This window comes from Chlorocebus sabaeus, chromosome 27, assembly GCF_047675955.1.
Source record: "Chlorocebus sabaeus isolate Y175 chromosome 27, mChlSab1.0.hap1, whole genome shotgun sequence".
Taxonomy (NCBI): Eukaryota; Metazoa; Chordata; class Mammalia; order Primates; family Cercopithecidae; genus Chlorocebus; species Chlorocebus sabaeus.
Genome location: NC_132930.1, coordinates 15319765 through 15344198, shown reverse-complemented (window position 1 = coordinate 15344198; position 24434 = coordinate 15319765). Strand labels below are relative to the sequence as shown.

Below are 24434 nucleotides of genomic sequence, written 5' to 3'. Positions count from 1 at the left end.
GGAACATCACATACTGGGGTCTGTCAGGGGGTGGGGGTTAAGGGAGGAATAACATAAGGAGAAATACCTAATGTAGATGACAGGTTGATGGGTGCAGCAAACCACCATGTATACCTCTGTAACAAATCTGCATTTTCTGCACATGTATCCTAGAATTAAATAATAAAAATGCAAAGTAAAAACTGTAGAAAGCCCAGAAACAGACCCTATGTACATGAAACTTTGCTATAAAAGATATCCTGGAAGACCAATGAGCAAAACAAAGACTCTAGAATAACTGGAATATAAATCGTGCACCATCTATTAAAATACATGAAAATGTAAAATTAGATCTGTACCTAATTGCATGTGAAAAATTAACTATAGCTGTTTTATATATCACATGTAAACTTAGCAAATTTAAGAATATACAGGTGCATTTGTTTATCAAGAAAGAAGTAACTGCTTAGACAAGACACAAAGATTGACACATTTAGCTACATTAAAATTTAAAACTTTGTTTGATAAAATGACACCTTAAGACTATAAGACAATAGCTAGGAGAATGTATTCATAACATCTATAACCAACAAAGAAGTAATATTCATAACTCCTGTAAAACCAATTTGAAAGCATACATATCCAATGGAAAAATTGGTAGAAAAAAATGAACAGGAATTTCACAGGTGAAACAGTTATAACTAATAGATTTTAAAACAAAGGTTCAACTTTACTATTAATCAAGAAAATACAAATAAAGACTATAATGCAATACTATCTTAAATCATATTCAATTTGCTACATAAGAAATATGAGAAAAACACACAAAGGAAAGAATGTAAATTAATAGTATCTATTACACATGTCTGGTAGGAGTCAAAATGGACAGAACCAAATTGGAGAAAAGTTACATTATATGATACCTATGTATACCTTCTGGCCTTCATTCTTCCAGGTAAACACTCAAGAGAATGTTTTGCACATAATGAACAGAAGATATTAACAAGACATTGTTATTATGGTAAGAATGTTATTAATATTAAAAAGCTGGGAAACATAATTCCTACTGACAGGAAACTGAAAACATATATTAATACAATGATTGATAATATAGCAATAAAAATGGAATGGACTAAAGAGACACACAACAATTTAGGTAAATATTTGTAACATTAATGTTGAGTAAGAAATAAGAAATTCCACAACACTACATGTGGTATGATACCCGCTACAAACAACTGGGCTGTTTGTGGTTTTCTTCTGAGGACATGATCAGAAAGATGAGCTTACATAGTAGATAGTGTTTGTTGCAAATCCAAAACATCTGATTTTAATATGGAACATCTCCAGATAATATTAGTAGAGGGGAAAGTCTGCCACCATTAGGGGTTTTAATGTTAATATTTATTGAGGAAATATCCTTCCCCATGTTTTTTCACACATATAACTGCAATTAATCTCTCCAAATAACTATGCAAATTGACATCGTTATGTCGATTTTCTATATGCAGAATGTGGAGTTAAGAAAGTTTGAGGAATTTGATTTATAGAAAAGTGGAGCCATAACCCTTGGAAGCCTACGCATACATTTTACTTTTATAGTCTAAAACAACTTAAAAATATTGTTGACAAATTTGACTCTTCTATTCACTATTTATTTACCTACTAATTATATATTAATTTATGTCACAGATTTTATTCTGGTGTTTATTTTTTTTCCTGATGCACTGAATTGTATCAAGCTTATTTTTTCTACATATGTCCTTTTGTTATTTTAAAAAGTAAACAAATGATTCAATTAAGAACGTATTATAGCATCATTCACATGAATAAACTGACTTGCAACCAAACAACAATGAAATGACCTGCTTCTTATGTCTAATCATGGTTTTCTCCCTAACTCTTCAATCTACCATCTCCACAGAGGTTTTCCTGTTTGAAGACACCATGATTTCTTTCCTATTTAAGTTTTTATATTTTTATTACCCATATACGTATGATTTAATGATATAACATTAGTTTTGATTGAACATTATAAAATATCATGTTATTACTTTCGGACTTTCTTTTTGGCAACTCACCGTTAAGGTACTAGGATTCTTTCATATCATTGCACAGTTGTACCTACTATAATATATGCTATTGTGTGAATATACAACTTTTGTATACATTTTTCCTATCCACAGACACTTTGATTGTTTTCAGATATTTAGTTTTTAAACTACCACTAACAGATCAAAGTTGTAAACATTATTGTCCTTTGGTACAGATGTGCCCAATTTGAAAAACAGCACCATTTTTTTAAAAGTGTTCAGTACTTCTTATCCCCTCACAAAGACCAAATAATCCTACTGATCCATATCTTTTCCAATATTTGGTGTTGTCAGACTGAATTTATGCCCATGGACAGCATCTAAAATATTACTTGAAAAGAAATTTTGATGTTCATGTAACTTATCATCAAAGAGGTTTAACCTTTCTTCTTAGAAAGAGGCAATTGGTATTTCCTCTTCTATGAACTTCTTTTCATGACTTTTTTTCCCCAGTTCTCACTTGTTATTTATTTTTTGTATTATCGCTTTCTAGGAGTTTATTATTCTTACACATATATGTATAGCACATTTTATTACACATATATGTATGATTTAATGATGTAAGATTAGTTCTGATTGGACATTATAAAATATACTGTCAGTTTGAATGCATGAAATATAATATATAAAACACAAAATAAAGTATATATGACAAACATGTAATGTTATATGTGTGTGTGTGTACGTGACAGTGGGGAAGCCAAATATATTTTTTCCTGTTGCATCACTGTGCATAGTCTTTCTATGCTACTGTTAGTATTGATCTGAAATATCTAAAATTATTTAGCTAAATATAGGAGTTATCTTTATAATAAATTTCCCTGTGAAATTGTCCCAGGACTAAAATTCTTTACTGCTAGTAATAAAACAAAAGAAAATATTTGCTAACCACCATTGTAGTCAAGATAATGCATGAAAAATACAGAAAAAAAAAATTATAATACAATATTATAGTAGGCTATGACTTACATTTTATCAACATCTATTGGTAAACAATGTTGCCTTTATTTCTATCAGAGAAGAAATACGTTTGCAGGATAATGTTCTAGGGTAAAAATTTCTTAAGCTTTGCATGGGTTAGCAAAGAACATTTTCCTAAACTTTGGGGAAAAGTAGCTTTATCATATACATATTTTTTCTTGTCTGGCTAATAGAATATGAATTGTTCACCTTTCAAAATGTTTTATGAGCCTATAAGCCTTTGACCTTTTTATTACGTTTTTATTATTACACCATCTAACACAATTATATTTCCATTGCTCTCCTGTCAATGATCTTCCTCATTCTGGTGATAAATCTTGCTCTATTGAATTCTTCCTTTCCTTGCCAACCTAGCACTAGAACTGTTTCATAGATAGTCACTTTATTTTAAACAGTTACCAATACCTTTCAGAATCTGAATCCTTTAATGAATTAATATTTCCTTAAAATTCTATTTCTTTCAGTGTCGAAAGGATGATCAATTACTGGATCAATTTTCCCTTCAATTTCTAAACTTAAGGATTTAATATTCCTATTTCTGATATTTGAATCAAAGAATATAATTATTTTATATTAGAGTAATATATTCTGTTTATTGAAAAAATGTAACATTTGATTTTCTATGAGGAAGCATTATTTCTACATTTGAACAATTCTCTCTTTTGCTTTGCCTTGCACCCTTAGTACCTTACCTTGCTGCAATTGCTAGTCACATTTTATTTTTCCTAATGGTGTTAACTATAAAAATGGTAGAATTCTGTTTTTCCAAAATCTTATTGTTTCATTGAGAAGAACATTTTTGAATATTTAATTAAATGTTTTAAGGTATAATTTACTTTTATAATATCATTTATAAAATAAATAACTTATTATATCCAGAAAAGAAGGAATCATTATTTGGACTACTTACAAAATTCTACAATTTTCAGTAGGCATCTTATTTCTCTATGACTTGTGCTGATATTTAAAATTGATATAAAACAATTTAATGAGCATATTTCATAATGCTTGAAATTGTGGACCCAACCCACCTTTTTAATATTACCACGCTAAACATTTCATGTAGACTCTGGAAATCTATTCACATTGTCGCAACCTGAAATAAAGCATGCATTGCCTAACAATGTTAAGGGATATGTTCTGAGAAACGTATCCTTAGGCAATTTCCTCAGTGTGTGAACAACAGAGGGTGTACTTATACAAGTTTACATGGTATATGGTACTACAAACCTAGGCTATAGAGTATAGCCTATTCTCCTAGGCTACAAACATGTAGGACATGTTACAGTACTGAATACCAATAACAAATGTACACAATGTTGTATTGCACAAAGATACAAACCATTACAACTATAGCACAATGGTATTTGTGTATCTAAACATAGAGAAGTTACGGTAAAAATATGACATAAAAGTTTTAAAAGGTACATCTGTATAGGAAACTTACCATGAATGGAGCTTGCACGACTGGAAGTTGCTCTGGGTGAGTCAATGAGTGAGTGGTGAGTGAATGTGAAGTCCTTGGATATAACCGGGCACTACTGTCGACTTTATGAACACTATCCACTAAGGCTACTCTAAATAGTTTAAAAATAAATTTTTCTTCATTGAAAATGTAATGTTTTGGCTTAAAAATTTAAACATGAAAAAACATTTTTATTTATTTATCTACATTTGAACAATTCCCTCTTTTTTTGGAGATGTAGTCTCCAAAAAAGGGAACAATTCCCTCTTTTTTTGGAGATGTAGTCTCCATTTTTTTGGAGATGTAGTCTCGCTCTGTTGCCCAGGCTGGAGTGCAGTCGTGCAATCTAGGCTCACTGCAACCTCTGCCTCCTCGGTTCAAGCATTTCTGCCTCAGCCTCCTGAGTATCTGGGATTACAGGTGCACACCGCCATGCCCGGCTAATTTTTTTGTATTTTAGTAGAGCCAGGTTTCACCATGTTGCCCAGGCTTGTCTTGAAATCCTGAGCTCAGGAAATCCGCCCACCTTGGCCTTCCAAAGTACTAAACATTTTTATTTTATTTTTTAATTTTTGACTCCCGTAATAGCTCTTAGCTATAAACACAAACACCTTTTACAGTTATACAAAATATTTCCTTTTATATCCTTATTCTATAAGCTTTTTTTCTAATATTTTTTATTCTTTATTTTTAGTTTTTTAACTTTTTTGCAGAAACCTAAGACAAAACCACATGCATTAGCCTAGGCGTACACAGGGTTAGGACATCAATATTACTGTCTTCCACCTCCACATCTTTTCCAAATGGAAGGCCTTTAGGTCAGTGACATGCATGGAGCTGCAATGTTTTCTGGAATACCTCCTGAAGAATCTGCCTAGTTTTACAGTTACTTTTTTTTTTTAATAAATAGAGGAGTACACTGTAAAATAATGATAAAAACTATGGTAAATACACAAACCATTAACATAATCATTTATTATCATTATCAACTATTGCATATTTTGTATAATTGTATTTATAATACTTTGACACCTCTGGTAGCCCAGTAGGTGTGTGTACACCAGCATCATTACAAAACATGTGAGTAATCTATTTCAGATGGACTTTATGATGGCTTTTATGTCACTAAGCAATAAGAATTTTTCAGCTCCATTATAATATGATGGGACCACATCGTATATGTGGTCTGTCACTGCGCTGCACATGACTGTGTAACTCCCTCCATGTTTTGGCTGGCTCAGGGAATTTTGCTAACAAAGTTTAATCTTACATACAGGTACCATTTCCTAAAATAAATAGTTCTTCTACACGCTAAGTGTTGATCTTGCTGTGATCTGAGTTTCCACCATGACTTTTTTTTTCAATTAAAATCTGTGATATGATCTATTGCTAATATTATACTTGTCTCTCTTCCCAAGATATTGCAAATTATGTAGATATAAATATACTAATAGTTACTGTCTTAATCATTTTTCTTTTCCTATGATACCTTATCAATAATTAGTACAGCACTTAATAGTGAATATTTACAGGTGAAGCAAGTAAACATGCAGTTTATACTTTACAGGTTAATTCAGCACTGGGGGAAAACAGGACATTTTTGATAAACTCTTGAATTGCCTAATTTATTATCACATTCTTTAATCTGCAAATAATACCAATCTACTTAAAATAGTATCTAGAATGCTTTACTGGTGAAAATAATTTGTGCTTTACTAGAATTACTTAAGCTGTTCTTAAGTTCAATAGGTTATTTGTCATAGAACTTAATTGATATATTTTTATTATTAACTCAGTGGGCCTGGTGTAACTTTTTTGGCTACTGGAAGATTTCACCAATTATAACATGTAGCCCCGTAATCTTTTCTATTCTTTTGATGGTGTGGTTATGTCACAGGTATGAAATGTATGTATGTGTCATGCACAAATTCTAATCTAATTTGTTTTTCACTTGATTAAAAGGGAGAAAATCTTCTAGTTCTATGGGGAGCAAATAATATTATCCGCACTATTAATTATTAATAATTCTAGGACTGCCAGAGTTAGCTGTTGAGTAGAAGAGGGTTGATTATTAAATATATAATATAAACTTATTCAATTCCTTACATTATGTTTGTCCATGACATCCAAGCCAATTGGGAAACACGTTTGGCTTAATGATGGAAATTTCAAAGGAGTATACAGAAGATTTAGCTAGGTAAAATTTAGGTGAAGGTCAGATTCTGCACAATGTTCTGCAAATGTATCTCAGTTTGTTTTGATGGATTGCACTTGACAATTCATTAGGACCTTATGAATAAACATTAAAAGGCAGATTTCATTAGTGAAAAACATGGTTCAGCCCTAAAAGGTCTATGCCTTTAGAATAATAACACGGAACACAACACTTTTCAGACACTTAACTCACAAAATATTTCACAAGAGTTCCATGTCAACCCATGTCATTTTAACTTCTCTATAGTAGTTAAGTTTTAACTGAAGAAAATATATATCTTTCTCTTCAATCAGATTCTCAATTTTCACTAACCTCCTACAGTATTCTTCTGTATTTTACTTCTACCTTCCACTTTCATATCTTAAATTTTTGTTACCAATAACTATACCATTTTTAAAGTTTTAGCTTTCATCACTCCACTGCTAGACCACTACCTCCTTAGCATTTTTTCTGTTATCCCCATTCTAATATTTTCTAAACCTTTTCAAAACTTCAAGTCCATTAACCCTACTCCTCTTATACAACAAACAAACAACAGCAAAATCATAATGACTTCTGTCATTTAAAAACCGCTAAGTTTTTGAAAATGAGCACTGAAAAATCAGGAGTTAAAACAGTTGGTCTATGTTTGTCTTGCTCCTTTTGGGACGGTGGTGGAACCACTTTGAGGGAAAAGGAAGAGAAATAGGTACAGACCCAGGCCCTTGGAACTGGACTTCCAGTTAAATATTTGTTAGGAGAAAAGATCATTATCTATTGAATAAACTTACCAAGATGTTCCCTCCCCAAAGGATTTCTTGTACTAAATAAACCCAAAATCTCTGAAATGGAGCTTTCTGAATAATATCATAACTTACACAATTGTCTGAAATATGAAATGCATGCGTTTCATTTGCTAAAATTCTGCTTTCTGTGTGAAATGATTTGCAGACATAATTAGAGACTCAGTTTGCTATTCTGGGCCAGACAGCACATGTCTGATGCATAGACGGGACTTAAGAAGTTGTCCCCGATGTCTTAGATCTCGTTCTAATTTTTTTGAGCCCCTTTAATGACCAATTACTTGAAATTTTTAGCATTATCTTCATCCCTGATTCAAGTAATACTGATTATCTGATACTTCGATTTAGCTCATGCACTTGACATTTTACAGATTTCTGCTTCACTTTAATGAGTATGTTTACTTTCTTAGTTGGCTAAACAAATATTTTGTACATTCTCTTACCTGCATCAACATCTAACCCACCAAACTCACTTTACTCTTAAGAACAGGGATATAATTAAGTGTTTTTTCCTGTAATCCTATAGTGCAAAAATGTCAGCTATGGTATTAATAAGAAATATATTTGGTCTTTGCCTCCGGTTCCTGTCCCAGAGCACCCGAAACCCTGGAAATTTCCTGAGTAATAGAAATGTCTTTTTTTGTGTCTAAGGATTCCATTTTGATCATACCTGAATTTTTGTCATTGAGGTGACTTAGCATGAGGCCCATTGATAAACCCCAAATGGGGCTGGGCACCAGAAAGACCAATTGAAGAGAAGGCTGAAAGTTTTTGACCCACCTACCAATTCTGGGAAGGAATGTGGACAGCAGATGACACTCGGCAAAAATTATTGGACAGCAAGCTTTGATGCACTTCTGAGTTAGTGAATGCATCCATGTTCTAGAAAGGTGGTGCACTTCAACTCAAAGGGACAGAAGTTCTCACACTGGGACCCTTCCAGACCTTCACCCTATATACTTTTCATCTGGCTGTGCATCTGTATCTTTTATAATATCTTTCATAATAAACCAGTAAATGTAAGTAAAGTGTTATTCTGATTTTTGCGAACTATTCAAGCAAATTATGGAAGCTGAGGAGGAGGTTGTGAGAACCCTTATTTTAAAGCTAGACAGTCAGAAGTATAAATGATCTGGACTTGTGATTGACCTCTGAAATGAGGGTACTCTTCAGATACTGAGCCCTTGACTTGCGGAGTCTGATTTTAACTCCAATTATAGAGTGTCAGGATTCAACTATTAATAATTCATAGGGCACCTACTTGCGGTCTCAGATAATTGGTGGTTGGTGTTAGAAAACAACCTAGATGAGACTAAGAACTGTAACTAGGCTATCACTCTCTTTTTTTCCTCCTCTCCAAGTGAATAATACATTCCTGAACTAATCTAAGGCTAACTCCTCTCTTTGTGTCCAAGATTTGATATATTCTAATTGTTTTAAATATTTTGCTCTTCCACTTACTGTCTTTGTCTGCATCATCAAATTAACTTTCTCTATTTGATCATCTTTATTAGCTAACATGGACTATTACTTTTACTAATATGCTTTTACATTTAATACATAACCTTTCTTTACTTGCCACTAAAGCAGGTCTCTGTTCTAGAATATCTGTTGGAAGAGTTGTCCCAAACAACGCCCTCTCATTTCCTACTTCCTTGTCCTCCCGTAATCCAGAGAAATCAGACCTCTTACCACATCATTCCACTAAAATCCATGTTGTAAACTATCTTCTATGTTCATCATCCTTGACCATTTAACTGCATCTGGTAGACATGATATCTCTTATCTCTTTGAGAAAAATAAAGTTTAATTTAGCTTTTATGACAATATGATCTGTTTTCTGTCTAGATCCAAGTGCCTCATCTCTATGTATTTTGCTGGATCATTTTTTAACATTATTATTAAAATTTAGAGTACCCTAAAGCTTGACCCAGTGCCCTCTTCATTTCTCCACCTACACTTCTTTGTATGAGTTCCCTCATTCAGTGCCGTCAATGAAATTAACATCATACATCACAAGCATCACACGTATATTTCAATTCCCAATCCAATGTTTCCATTTTAATAATTTATTCATATATTGCATACTTAACTTGTCCAAAATCAACTTATTATAGTTGATTCAATTCCTAATCATTTTCTTTCCTTTCCCAATAATCTTTTTTTTTTTTTTTAATTTCCTGCAGAGATGAGTCTCCCTATATTGCCCAGATTGGTCTTGAACTCCTGGGTTGAAGCAATCCTTCCACCTCAGCCTCCTAAAGTACTGGAATTATAAGCCTGAGCCACTCCACCGGGCCCCCAATAATCTTTTCTAGTATTCACTCAGTCACTCAAGCTGACATTCTTAATCCCACTATTTCTCTCACCAAAGCCTTTATTCTTCCAGTTCTCATTGCCTTGAAACCTGACCCTGCACTCCCACCCCAGATCAACTGGGAAGTCCCTCTCATCATTAACTTCTCACTTCAGACGTTAACTCTGCTAACAGCATTTTTTTTCTGATACTTCTAATCTAAAATAAGCTTTCTTTATCTATTTATTTCTTCTAAATTATCTCATTTTATTTTCTTTGGAAAATTATCATTGTTAAAATTCTTAACGTATTTGTTTTTTCTCACTTCTTGCTACAACATGAGAAGTGTCAGAGAAGGGACCTTGTTACCTTTGTTCAGAGCTATTGTACAGCACTTATCCAACATACACAAAATTGTTTTGGCATGAATTAATTAATATGCTGCCAGAAAATCAAAGTCTGATTTACAGCTCTACCGGTAACTAAGTTCATGACCTTCAATAACACATTTAACTACTGTGCACTTGTTTCCTCATCTGTCAAAATAAGCATATTAATATATACAAATTGTGCACACTAACAGAATGCACAATATAATGTCAAGCACAATGTTTGATACTCATGATAAATGTACCAATTTTTAAATACCTTACCACTTCCCTTAGGCAAAGTATGCGTAATGTAAAATGTTTAGCTGAAATGTGGATGTAAATAATATAAATTTATTAGCTTTTATTTAGAGATCTTATAATATGTAAAAGCTCTGTTCCACACATTAACATATATATTCTTCATGATAATGCTACAATATAGATCTATTAGTTTTCCTATTTTAGAGAAAATTGAGATACACAGAGGTAAGACTGTTACTGATATCTACTTAGGTATAAAGTGGTCTGGGATAGATTCCCTTTTGAGCAATCTGGCTTTAGAAAAGCCCTCTTAGCTATCAAAATATATAGAAATAAAAGTTTTTGTGCCTCTTCAGACTCATTCATGTGTGTGCATAGGTGCTCGGGTGTGAGCATACGTGTGCGTTGTAAGAAAATAAAAAGAAAGAACTAGAGTAAAATTGAAAAGGAGTAAAAGATATTTGATAAATTAGATACTGAACTTGCCCAATTTTTTATTGATAAATGAATAAATTTTAAACAAAGGATTTATTTTTTCTCTTTTTCTCCTCTAAATTTTCTAAGGGAATGCACCATTGTTTTATGATCACTGTTATTTGCATTGAAAAGATGACAAATGATGAAAATAATAAAGTTCCAAAAGTACTTTGACTCTGGAGTCGCCAGACAAGGTGTTCATGGTAGGTGCTGCATTCTCATTTAAATGTTCATGTCATTGAACTACATTTCTTCATTTTATTACGATACGAAATTAAGTAGTGCCAAAACATATTCACAACATTTAATTATGTTGATCATTTCTTTCTTTAAAATTATATTAAACTGTTTTCGTCTGTATTTTTTGATGGAGACTAAAAGCTTTTTAAAACACTAAATTATTTCTTCTTACTGAAGCAAAATAATATCTAAATTGCCTAAACAGTTTTATAGACATAACTGAATGTGCAAAGGGATTCCTGGGGTTGTAGCTGTGTGACTCCCATTATAGTCCATGAGGATCACTGACTTTATCAGGAATCACACAGCTAAAGCCTCATGTAACACTTCACAAAACTTGAATTAGGGCCTTTCGATTTAAAAAAAAAAAAAATCATATTGTACCTTCAAGAACACACTGGGATTCTTTGTACATTTTCTTCTTTTATCTTCTGGATTTACATCCTTTTTTAGACCATTTTTTGATTAAAAAAAAGAAAAAAAAACTTTTAAAAGTTGATTTTGGTTTTTCATAAGTAAATGTGTTTATAAGCAATGAAGATAATTTTGTAAAATCAATTTCATTTAAACTGATTAGATATCTAGGTAAAACTAACACAGTAACATACCATCCTTCCTGAAAGTCGTCTAATACAATAAAATAGACAAGGAGTACAATATAACTATTTAAAAAACTGGGAAACTAACATAACTCATAACTAGCATAACACATGAGGCAACACTATATATATATATAGAGAGAGAGAGAGAGTATCTGTATGTTTGTCTGTATAATATATATGCAGATCTGTATATACACATCCCCATACTGTATGTATATAGTATCATCTCATATATATCTGTATTTTTACATAATATAAAATGTTCCAGAAGTGTTTAATTTATCACTATGATGGTTAACTTTATATGTCAACTTGACTGGGGTAAGGGATGCCTAGATAGCTGGGAAACATTATTTCTGGGTGTGTTTTTGAAGGTGTTTCCATAGGAGATAAGCATCTGAATTGGTAGACTGAGGCATTCCAGTCTGCGCAAGAAAGCAAGAATCTGTCTATAAAATTAAGATATAAAAAATTGTTCTGAACCAAGTAGCTGCTTTTCATAGGAAAAAAAACCTATAATAGAAAGGATATCTCACTCCTGTTTTCAAAACATATGTTATTGGAGCATAGACTTTTGCTATGATGGAGCAAATATTTAAATACAATTATAAAAAAAAATGGATCTAAAATATTTTAGAAGAATTCAATGCTAAAATAGAAAAAATATAATATTTATAAATTTTACTAGCTACAAATGAAAGTTTCTCATACAACTAAAATATAACAAATCCATACAAGCTAAAAATAACTGGAGAAAATATTTGCAAGGCTTATTGAGAAACACATTACTTGTGCCCAAGAAGTTTCTTATTGTATGATCATCACATTTTTGTGTGTGTGTACAAATTAACTGTGATTATACCTTCTAATACCATAGATTACTCTTGCAGGTTTTTTATATTTGCACGCATGGACTCACACAATATAAATTCTTTTGTATCTAGCTTTTTGGTTCAACATTATGAAATTCATTTATGTTATATATAACTGTCGTTTGTGTATTATCATCTGTCTAAAGGGATATTTGACTGGACTTGCTGATAAATCTTGTGAAATTTAACTGATGAATATAAACTGATGTTTTAATAAATTCAGCCATTACTAAAATCTCTGAGTTTAAATTTTTTGAAGTAGGAACATATGTGTGAAATGCTTTCTTTCTTGCAAAGTCTATTTCACTAAACAAATAGAGGAGAAATTTTAACAAATTAATTTTCAAACATAATGTTGAGAATTCTACCTCTCTCCATGATGTAGTAAAATAGAGCATATTTACCACCTCACCTTAAAGTAACCAACAAACTAGACAAAACATGTGAAACAAGAGTTTTCACATAGTGGACAATAGATAATACAGGACACTTACTCCTGAGAGAATGGAAGTACCTGGGATGAACCACAGAACTGGCTGAGTTAACCGATTACAGAGAGATTACAGACAGCAGTACTGCTGCAGAGTAGAAACACTAGAAAAGGCCAGAGGTTCCCCAGAGTTGAGAACACGAAGTTCAGAGCTCAATAAGCTCAGACATCCAGAGATCGCATGCTAGAGTACCAAAGGGGAGAAAACTGCAGAGAGAACTCTGGAAATCCAAAGAGAGTTCCTCTCAAGTCTTTAGCTGAATAGTGAATAGGTCATGGATGAAAAGAAACAGAGCCAGGGAAACAACCACTAAAAAGTAGCATGTAGAGAAATTCTCAGAGCGCAAGAAGGCCTGCAAATAATTCAGGTACTTATAAGAGTAGAAATATCTCCTATACTAGAAGCATCAAGTGAAGTTCTGAGAAGCATATTGCCTTAGTAGCGGCACGGAAGTAGCCCGGGACTTTCTTGTATCTGCCAGACTTAATAACAAATCTCTAAGGATCAAGCATTTCCTAGTCATATAACCAAATTCCACAACAAAGTTCAATAATAATAAAAATTATACTGAGTATTCAGCATTCAATCATGCAGATATAATGTTTGGCATCTGATAAAAAAAATTAGCAGACATGCAAAAATGTAAGTATATTTAACTCATGGTAAGGAAATCAATTATTAGAAATAGATTCAAAAATGATGGAGATTATAGAGGTAGTAGCCAAAAACTTAAGAGAGCTATTAAACATATATTACATCTGTTTAGAAAGGTGAAGGAAAGCATTAGTTGGAAGATGGCAGAAGCAAAAGATCAAAAATTAAAAGTCCCAAATTAATCTTCTGGAGCTAAAGATACATTTTAACAGAATATTAGAAACTTTAGAAGAAAAAAATAGTACATAACAATAGAAACTATTCAGTTATGTAAACTGAGGAAGTTGTAGACGTCTGCTGTATAACGTTGTTCTCACAGTTAGTAATAATGTCCCCCCAAAAGCTTTGTTAAAAGCTATATTTTATGTTATGTGGAACTGAGAAACCCATATTTTCACGGTGCTTTTTTCACCACAATAAAATAAATAAACTATTGATACATACAACATGGACAATTCTCAAAATCATTATGCTGCACATTTTTGAAAGCCAGGCTGTGTGATTCCATTTGCATTAAATATTTGAAAATGCAAACTAGTATATAGTGACATTTAGATTATATATGTGTGTGTGTGTGTATATATATGTATGTGTGTGTATATATATAGGCATCTGGAGATATAATGAAGGGAAGATGAGTTTCAAAGAAACATGAGGAAACATTTGGGATTGATGGAAATTTTTGATTGTGATGGTGGCTTCACACAGACATCATTGTAAAACTGTACACTTTATTGTACATCAATAGTACCTCAATACAGCTAAAAATATTTTAAATGTATACATAATGGAGCACTGAACAATAAAAAAGCCATGTTTGTTCATTTGCCCTTGACCTGTTGTATTGGTGGGCTCTCACAGTCACCAGGGCAGGTTAAACTCCTGACTGGTGTTGTGTGTTTTATTGCTGTTCCTGGGTTAAGGGCAACACATAGTGATCTCAGTTTTGTAAATAGCATTAGTTATACTTCAGACATCTCCTAGAAAAACGACTGAGTCATTCTAGCTAAAATCTTTAGTTTTCAATGTTGCTGTTTCCCTTGGGAAATGATGGTGTGGGCAGCAACCCTTAGATATTGGCTAGTTATCTTGTTTTGGAGCAGAAGTTTATACTCAGGTAAAAACAATTAGATAGATAGATAGATAGATAGATAGATAGATAGATAGATAGATAGACAGATGATAGATAGATAGAAATGTTGCTGTGCAACTTATCAAACTACTTGAAGGAAATTGTAAAATTCTTTGCTTAATCTTCTCACACCTCAGTCTCACTCCATGTTCCACGAAGAGAAGTATTCTTTTCATTTTATTCACTAGCACATATACTTGGGTCCTTGAGCTGTGTCTAAAATATAATAGGGACTTGATAAACATTTGTTGAATAGGTGCATAACTAAATTACTTAGACAATAGTGCAGCACTTTTCTGTTCTGTGCCTTAACTTCACCTTCCCCTCTCTTCTCAACAGCTGAACTACCTCACATTGCTCATTAAAGGCAAAAACATACTACGTTCAGTTTGACAGATCATAGTACATTTTCACTCACAAGCACAACATTCCTCATGCTTTTTATGAAAGTCTTATTAAACTTTTACATTGTAGACCCAACTCTAAGTGATCAGATCCAGTTGATCTCATTTCTTGAAATCTGCATATTTGGGGAGCATCCAAGGAGACAAAGATACTTACACTGGACATTTTGAGAAACACTGCTGTGGCACAAATAGAACGTTTATAATAAGGTCCTGAGCTGAATGTTAGAAATAGGTGAACTACTATTTAGCTACTTACAAGTGGGAGCTAAATGATGAGAAGACATGGACACATGGAGGAGAAAACAGACACTGGGGCCTACTTGAGGGTAAAGGATGGGTGGAGGGAGAGGATCAAAAAATAATTATTGGGTACTAGGCTTAGTACACCCAGTACTAGGCTGGGTGACAAAATAATCTGTACAACAAACCCCTGTGACACAAGTTTACCCATATAATAAACCTGCATGTGTACCCCTGAACCTAAAATAAAAGATAAAATTAAAACAGAAATAGGTGAGCTAGAAATGTCAACAGCAGTACCACGCGGTACATCCCACAGGGTTGGCATCCTGGGAGCAGCTGCAGCCACGCACAGGATCACGCAGGAAGAAGGATAAGAATGAGAAAGGAAAGGAGGGTGCCATGGTGGGGAAGCAGTTCCAATACAATGTCAGCAGGAACGACTTCTTCACCTCCTTCGTGAGGTTCATGTCCAGACATGCCACCGTCAGACACCCTGACCGGAAGACTGAGAAAATCCAGCTAAAGAATATTAGAAAATGTAGGTAAGATCTATGTGGCATCATTACCAAAATATTGTTTCTAAAGATAAAAAATAAGGTGTGCTTCCGGAGAGTTTCTGATTTCATTTCTTACGTACAAAGATTACAAATAATATCAAGAAGACGATCTTATGACATTTTAAGTTTTAGCTTAAAGAAAGAACTGTAAAAGAAAGTTTTTAAAATTTATAATGACTGTTACAAAATACTATCCAAGAAAACAATGAAATAAAATGATATTCATGAAGACAGCCAAAGCTAACACTACTTTAACTGATGAACAGTCCTGAGAACATAGAAAGAATGTGACGATATAGCAAGTCCTCGAGCCATAAACTTTAGCAGTGCTTTGATAGTTTTGAAAGTCAGTAAGAAAGACATAATTTTTAGTTTTTACTCAATGTATTTTGAAATTTATAGCTATCTATTCAGTTTGACCGTGTTCTTGGTTATATCAATGTGCTAAAGAGGAGACCAGATCCTAATGTCCGTAAGACAGATTTGTGTATAATTTGTTCATCGAAATCAAAATGTAAGTATGTAATATTTTGTTCTTACGTTTAGCTGAATTTGAGACCCAATATAACAACAATCTACTTAGCATACTAACTGGTAATATTCTAATACTATAGCTGATAAAAGATGATTAACTTTAACAACGAAGCCCCTATTAGCTACCCAGTTTGAAGAATAGAATTCTATAATTGTCTCATATGGCTGTGATTAAAATCCTTACATGCTTGAAAAACATCAACAATTTATGTTAAGATAATGTCATGTAGTACTTCGGGAAAAAAATTACATAATCTCCCCCCAAAATAAAAATGAACCAAAGTTGAGGAGCAAACCTTTTGTTTCAAACTTGGTATCCTTAGAAACTTTATGAAGCTGTGCTATGAGATTGCTCATGTAGCTTCAGCTCTTCAATCGATATTGTGCCACTCACTGTTGTTGAAGAGGATGGTTGAAATGGACTGTAATAATAAATTAGGACCTTGTAACTATACAGAATTTATAGAAATCTAAACAATCTTATCATCCCAATCTATTGACCTGGAAGATGAGAAATATTAATATGTATAACTATACTTGAGAAACTTTCTTATGCGATTGTAAGCCAAAAATTGCAAACGGTAGAGAAAGACGATAGTATCACAGAAGACTCATCAATGCAGAATTAGTTAAATTTTCAAGGTAGGCAATGGCAAACGTTTGAGAAAGATCAACTTACCTGCACTGCAGAAAAATAACCAGAATAACATAGACAAGTTGATACTGACAACAACAAATCAAAGAAGAGGTTGGAAATAGAATCTTAAGTATCTAAGAAAACTGCTAAATAAAAAAAAAAAAATTATAAGCGCTCATGCCATTGTTCCAGTGAAATAGGATATACAGAATCAGGCAGATGGGGTTACTGAGAGTGAAACTGCAGTAAACAAAGATGAAGTAAAAGTGTCAGGCAATGACAGTAATTTTGAAAACGAAAAAAAAAAAAAAAAAAAACCGAAAAAGAAGAGAGGTTCCCAAAATAAAAATGATGATGCTAGTAGCAGAGATTTTGATGAAAAACACGATGCAACAGAGTGGCAAGAAGTACATCCAAGTATACAAGGGAAGAAGAGAGCCTTACTGAAAATCAAATCATCTTAATCATCTTATTTATAGCCTGTACTTTCCTCAGAACAAACCAGAATGATGGTAGCTATATATTTTAGTTACGAAGGAACAGATTAATATTCAGGTGATATCGCATGAATATCAAGTGTATAAGGAAAAGAGAACTGAAGTTTTCTTCACTAGGTAAACTTGGAAATTGTCAATATAGAAAATCAAACACAGTGGGTGAAAAATAGGATCACCTAGATCAGGACAAGAATTAGCACTTTGAAGATCGCTTTAAGAAGTTTGATAATATTTACATGCATTTCAAAATGTTATTGTTTTAGGAATGCATAATAATCTGCAGATAGTGCAGAACTGATTTGAAGGAAAGTATTCAATTTTTTAGCAGACATATTTACCCTAAACAAATTAGACAGTGGAGATGTCTTGTTAAACCTGAAAAATAGCTTAAAGATTGTAAAAGCTTTTCAAACGTAGTATAGTATATTTATTTGATTTCACATAATGAAAAATTATTTTTTAAATTGTGTATCTAGAAATGTGGACTGTGTGTTGTCTGATTAACTTATAGTCCCAGTTTTAAAAAAACAAGTACTTAAAAAGCATTTTTAAAATGAGCAATCATTTGCATTGTTTGCTTTTCGTAAACATTTTAACATAAACACCTCAACTATGTTTTCAGTAATATCTGCTTAAATTTTAATTTCTTCATAAGTGCTCTTATTTTATTTACATTTTGTAGTATATTTATAACAAGCATATGTATAAAAGCTTCATTCATAGTTTTACTCTTTTTTACTCCCTTTTAAACGGCTTAGCTTTTTATATATATATATTTTACATAATATAAAGAGCTACATTTTGGAATATGCCTTTGCTTAATTATACAGTTATCAAAAAATTATGAAAATGACCCAATAAAGTCAAAATGTCTGTATTTCAGCAAAACAATGCAAAATCTAATGCTTTCATAAGCTAAATGCATAAAAGATTATGAGCTAATGTATTATCTGAAGTTAGTGGTTTATCTATACATTTTATTAAACGTACAATATAAATGTAGAAATATATATTAGTTTTTAATATATGTCATTAACAGAAACTCTTTCAAGGAGAAAACACAGCATGTAAAGAAAACATTTAAAAATTTTTCCCTTATCTTGAATTACAGTCAAAAAATTTTGCCTTCAGTTGTTGTAATGGCATCTTTTTCCCCCCACCAAAACGAATATATATAATGAAGTCACTTATCTATTTTTTCTAACTAAAATATTTATAACTTTGTATTAGTCAGGGTTCTCCAGAGAAACAGAACCAATAGAATACACACACATACACACATATGTATAGAGAGATTTATTATAAGCAACTGGCACACACAATTATAAAGTCTGGCAAGTATCAAATCCTGCAGTGTGAATCAGTTAGCTAGAGATCTAGAGGAGCTATGGTTTAGTTCTAGTCAGAATCTAAAGGTCTGAGAACCAAGAGACCTAAAAGTATAGTTCTAATATGAAGCCTGGCGGGTTCAAGACCCGGGGAAAGCCAACGTTTTAGTTCAAGTGTGAAGGCAGGAAAAGAAGCCAATGTCCCAGTTGAAACACCATCAATAGGAAAAATTATCTCTCACTCAGGGGAGGGACAGCAGTTTTGTTTTATTCAGGACTTCAACTGATTGGATGAGGTCCACCTGCATTATGGAAGGCAATCTGCTTTACTCAGTCTACTGATTTAAATATAAATCTCACCCAAACACATCCTTTCCGAAATACCCAGAAAAAAATGTTTGACCAAATATCTGGGCACCCTGTGGCCCAGTCAAGTTGAACATGCAGTCAATCTTCATAAATACTGTATGAAAATGTAGTAGTGTCTCTGCGTAGTACAGAAAACTTGAGCATGAGTTTCCACTTTAAACAGTGCAGTTTGTAAGGATAATTGTTATACAAAATAGACATTTATGCAAATGAGTCAATTATGTAAGATTAATGAATTTACTATTAAATCTTGAGTACTCACAAATTTACAATATTACAGAAATGATTACAACACATTGATCCAAAGGAATATCATTAATTTGTTCCATTAAAAGTTCAAAGACAAAGTACTGTACTAGAATACAAATTTGTGACCTTGTTTACTCAAAAGTTGGACGCTATACTCAAGTTTACCAATTAATTATGCTATTAAAGTAGCTGAAACACAATTTGGAAATGGAAAAAGGTGAAAGGATTTTTGTTAAAGCTATTGAGAACAATACCAAAACCCCACAAATTGCAATTTTTTAAAAAAAATCTTTAAAAATCCCCAAATCACATTATTCAGATAATATATGATATTTTTTTATTAACTAACTGCCCAACACACCTCAATAATACATTTCTCCTACATCTTGACTGCATATTTTGGTTATCTCTTTAAATAATTAAAATTTGATAATATTTGCATAGAGAAAATACTTAACTTGATTGAATGATAGATCAAACTTGTTACTTTGTTTGCATTACAAGATATTTGCCACTTTTTTTGGTATCATTATGTTTAAGAGTCCCTCTATAACTTTCTTTCAAAAAGGTATATTTTGAAGTCGGGAAAAGTAATGTAGTACAGTTTTTAAAAGATATTTTGCTCTAAAACTAAAAGCTTAGCTCTGAATTTGGATTTATTCTGAGTTAAATGTTAGAGAAAAAACGGTAACCTAGAAAAGAACTTTATGCCAATAATTTTCATTAACTAGTGGAAATACCATAGTTTTACTATCTCCTAGTTACACTTTTTGTGTTATCTAGGGGTGGAATATAACACAATAAAATATTTAAATATATTAGATTACTTAGGGCTTTCTAACATGAACAGCTAGAATAATCTATATTATTTGAAGGAGAAGAAAATCCACAGACTCTATATTTAAGAAATCTGAATTGGCATGGCATAAATCAGATTCATAAATCAATTTATGTTTCCAAATCAGTTTTGATTCCATTAATTGGTTCTTAGGACCAGAAATATAATTGAGTGAGTGAAATATTCTGGTCCTAGTGAAATAGAACACTGTTTTACATCAAAACAAGTTATCAGTTTCTGAAAATATGGTAGACCAGATATCTGAAGATAAGTTCTAGGATAACATTTATCTTATATTTGAACATGCTTCATAAGATATATATTAACAATTATTTTCAACTACATTGTTAGCTGGAGAGATAGCAAGAGAAATCCAAACAAACCAGAATCAAGAATATTGGGAGGCTGAGGTGGGAGGATCACTTGGTCCCAGGAGCTCAAGGCTTCAGGGAGTCATGTGTGTGACACTGTAATCCAGCCTGGAGGACAGAGTGAGAACCTGTCTCAAATAAATAAAATAGTAATAATAAAATTTGAAAGAATACATATAAGTAAGCTTGCATCAAAACCAGAATTGCATCCAAGCTAGAACCTGTGAAATAGGTTCAATCTTTTATTTCAATGTTATAAACAAGCTTTTTGCATTGGCTGTGATTGTCACAATACTGAGAAGCATACACTTCTGTGTCTGCTTTTAAATCCAGGTCATGAGAAGTTTCTCCATATCTAATCTAAATCATTCTCAAAGTTTTGTAAGCTTCTTTGCCTACAATCAAGCAGATTCTGGTTTTTTTTTGTTTGTTTGTTTGTTTTTTTTGAGACAAAGTCTTGTTCTGTTGTCCAGGCTGGAGTGCAGTGGCTCGATCTCTGCTCGCTGCAACCTCCGCCTCCCAGGTTCAAGTGATTCTCCTGCCTCAGACTCCTGAGTAGTCGAGATTACAGGCACTTACCACCATGCCTGGCTAATTTTTGTACTTTTAGTAGAGAAGGGGTTTCACCATGTTGGTCAGGCTGCTCTAGAACTCCTGACCTGATCAAGCAGATTCTTAAACACCTTCTATCACTTTGTTCTTGTTCTTCATGATTGAAGCTATGACAACATGAGACTGATGAACAATAACCACCTCTGACTTTTCACCTTTATAGTCCCTAATCACTTTTAATTTTGTTACCCAATCACTTATTGACAACATCCACCTATTGACAACATTACTCGTGGATTTTGTATGCCTGTGGATCATGGTGAACAAAACAACACAAGATTAAATCAAGCATAAGAGAAAATGAAGCAGTCAAGTTACACCATAAATGAGATGTATGCGGCTGCTGCCAACATAACACAGCAAACTATTTTTACAGTAAACTTTTTTATAGGTAGAAAGAGTACACTTAAAAATAATGATGAAAAGTATAATATAGTAAATACATAAACCAGTAACATAGTCAATTATTATCAGTATTGATGGAAGCAGCGGCCCATCTGCAGTGGACACTTTCATGACACTGGCTGCAGTGAGGGAGGCGTGGCCAGGGCTGTGTGCTCCACGGAGCCAGCAAGAGCTGGGAACAGGGAGAAACTTTGCCTGGTTCCAAGTTGGAGGGGTGGGTGCCTTGCCCTCCTGGGTGCAGATGCAGCTGCCCAGCCATAGCTGCAGATCTGGGCATCCCTGTGCTCTCTGGGAAGGCCCCCACCCCTGCAGGCTCAGAAGGGCCTGCCCCCGCTGCCTGGACTCCCCTTACTCTTGTCCTCCACTCTGATTTTGGAGCAAAGTTGAGGCTCAGCTCAGACACTGTCACAACCCATCCAGTTGTGCCTGTGCTCAGGATGGTGCTGACGTGACAGCTCTCTGCTGCCCTGGGCCCCTCCAGACTTTGGGCCCTGACAGCACAGGAGAGAGGCTGAGTGAGGGGTACTAAGGATGGCTCAGCATGGACCTGTAGGCATCCCTTGGCCTGAATAGCCTGGACTCTGTGGATGGCACACTGATGGCAGCAAGAGGCTGACAGGCTCCTGGGTAGAAAGGGGTGGTTTCCCAGTGAAGCCCCACCTTCAGGCCTGGTACAGGCTGCCAATTCCACAGACTGGAGTGAGAACATATGGTGCTTTTTCCAGGCCCATCCATGGCTATTCATGGACCAATCACACACACTTCCTCCCCTCTGAAGCCCATAAAACCCCTCTCTGCTGAGAGCTGAACGGAAGTTAGGACGTCCTGTCTGTGGAGAGGACCTACCCACTGTGGGTCTCCTCTCTGCCTAGTCTGCCCAGAGCTAAAGGTATGTTGGGAGGACCTGCCTGTGAAGAGGAGCTAACCACTGTGGATCTCCCCTTTGCTGAGAGGCGGACACTCATTGAGATGACCTGCCTGTGGAGAGGAACTACTCACTGTGGGTCTCCTTTGAGCTGCTCTGTCAATAAAGCACCTCTTTGCCTTGCTCACCCTACACTTTTTCACATACCTCATTCTTCCTGGAAATGGGACACAGCAAATGACAGGGCTAAAAGAGCTATAACACAAACAGGGCTGAAACACTCCCCTTGCTTGCATGTTGCAGGTAATGAGAAGGAGTCAAGAGAGGAGAGAAGAGCTGTGGCCCTTTGAGGAGCCCAGACCTAGCTCCCTGACCCAGGGTTGTGGCACCCTATTTGGGACTGTGATTTCTGGAATATTCCAGCTTTTTGGTGCCACCACGTTGCCCAGTGCCAGCCATGGAGGCTGCTTGTGGTATGCCCAGCCCAGACACAGTCTTACAGGGAACTGATACCTATGCTGGTGCCTGGAGCGGCCCTCCCCCACTGAAGCCAATATGCCTAGCTATGCACAGTGGCTGGACCCCACACTTGCTCACTCACAAACCCCTCCTTGCTCCACGCCTGTCTCACCCTTGGCAGGTGTGGCATCCAGGCCAGTAGAATGAGCTGAACACAGCTTGCCAGGATGAATGGATGAAATGAGCCAAACAGGCCTTAGCAAAACTCAGGCAAAGGCACCACTAGCCACAGAGGTTTCTGGCTGCAAAAGCAACACCCCAAGGATCTCATGACATTATTACATGCTATGTATTGTATGTAATTGTACAAGCTATACTTTTGTACAATTGGCAGTGTAGTAGGATTGTTTACAGCAACATCACCACAAATATGTGAGTAATGCATTGCACAATTACATTAAGATGGTTATGACATCACTAGGTGACAGGAATTTTTTAGCTCTATTATAATCTTATGGGACCACCATCATTTATATGGTCTATGATTATTATACTGCTCATGACTGTATAAACACATACAAATAAGAATTATCATACTGAAAAATTAAGAAGCAAATACAATTGTGTCCTACAACGGTAGCCTTCAAGTCCCATTTTTAAAATATTTTTCACTAAAAGAAAATACACTGGGTGTAGGAAAAGATAGCATACGATTAAGAAATAATATTATCTTGAAAATGTGGCTATGCAAGATAGAATTTTGTGACTACCTATATATGTGGCATTGCTTGTAGAAAATCTTGTATAGTGCTCACTGCAGTAGTATATATACTAAAATTGGAACAATATAGAGAAGATTAGCATGTCCCCTGTTCAAGGATGATACAAAATTCATGAAACATTTCATATTTTTAGGACGTCTTCAAGAAGAACTACAAACAACTGCTCAAAAAATTAGAGATGACACAACATTCCATTTTCATGCATAGGAAGAATCGACATCATGAAAATGGCCATATACAGCCCATAGCAATTTATAGATTCCATGATATTCTCATTAAACTACCATTGACATTCTTCACAGAATTAGAAAAAGAAAACTATTTTAAAATTCATATGGAACCAAAAAAGAGCTTGTATGCTTGTATAGCC

The 24434-nt window shown here is 34.1% G+C and overlaps 1 non-coding gene across 1 annotated transcript; it reads left to right on the top strand.

Moving 5' to 3' along the window:
- The first annotated feature begins 24089 nt into the window (after positions 1 to 24089).
- Positions 24090 to 24195, top strand: LOC119627808 (U6 spliceosomal RNA). The gene has a single exon (XR_005244034.1). It is a non-coding gene; the product is annotated as a U6 spliceosomal RNA (small nuclear RNA).
- Positions 24196 to 24434: the final 239 nt, after the last annotated feature.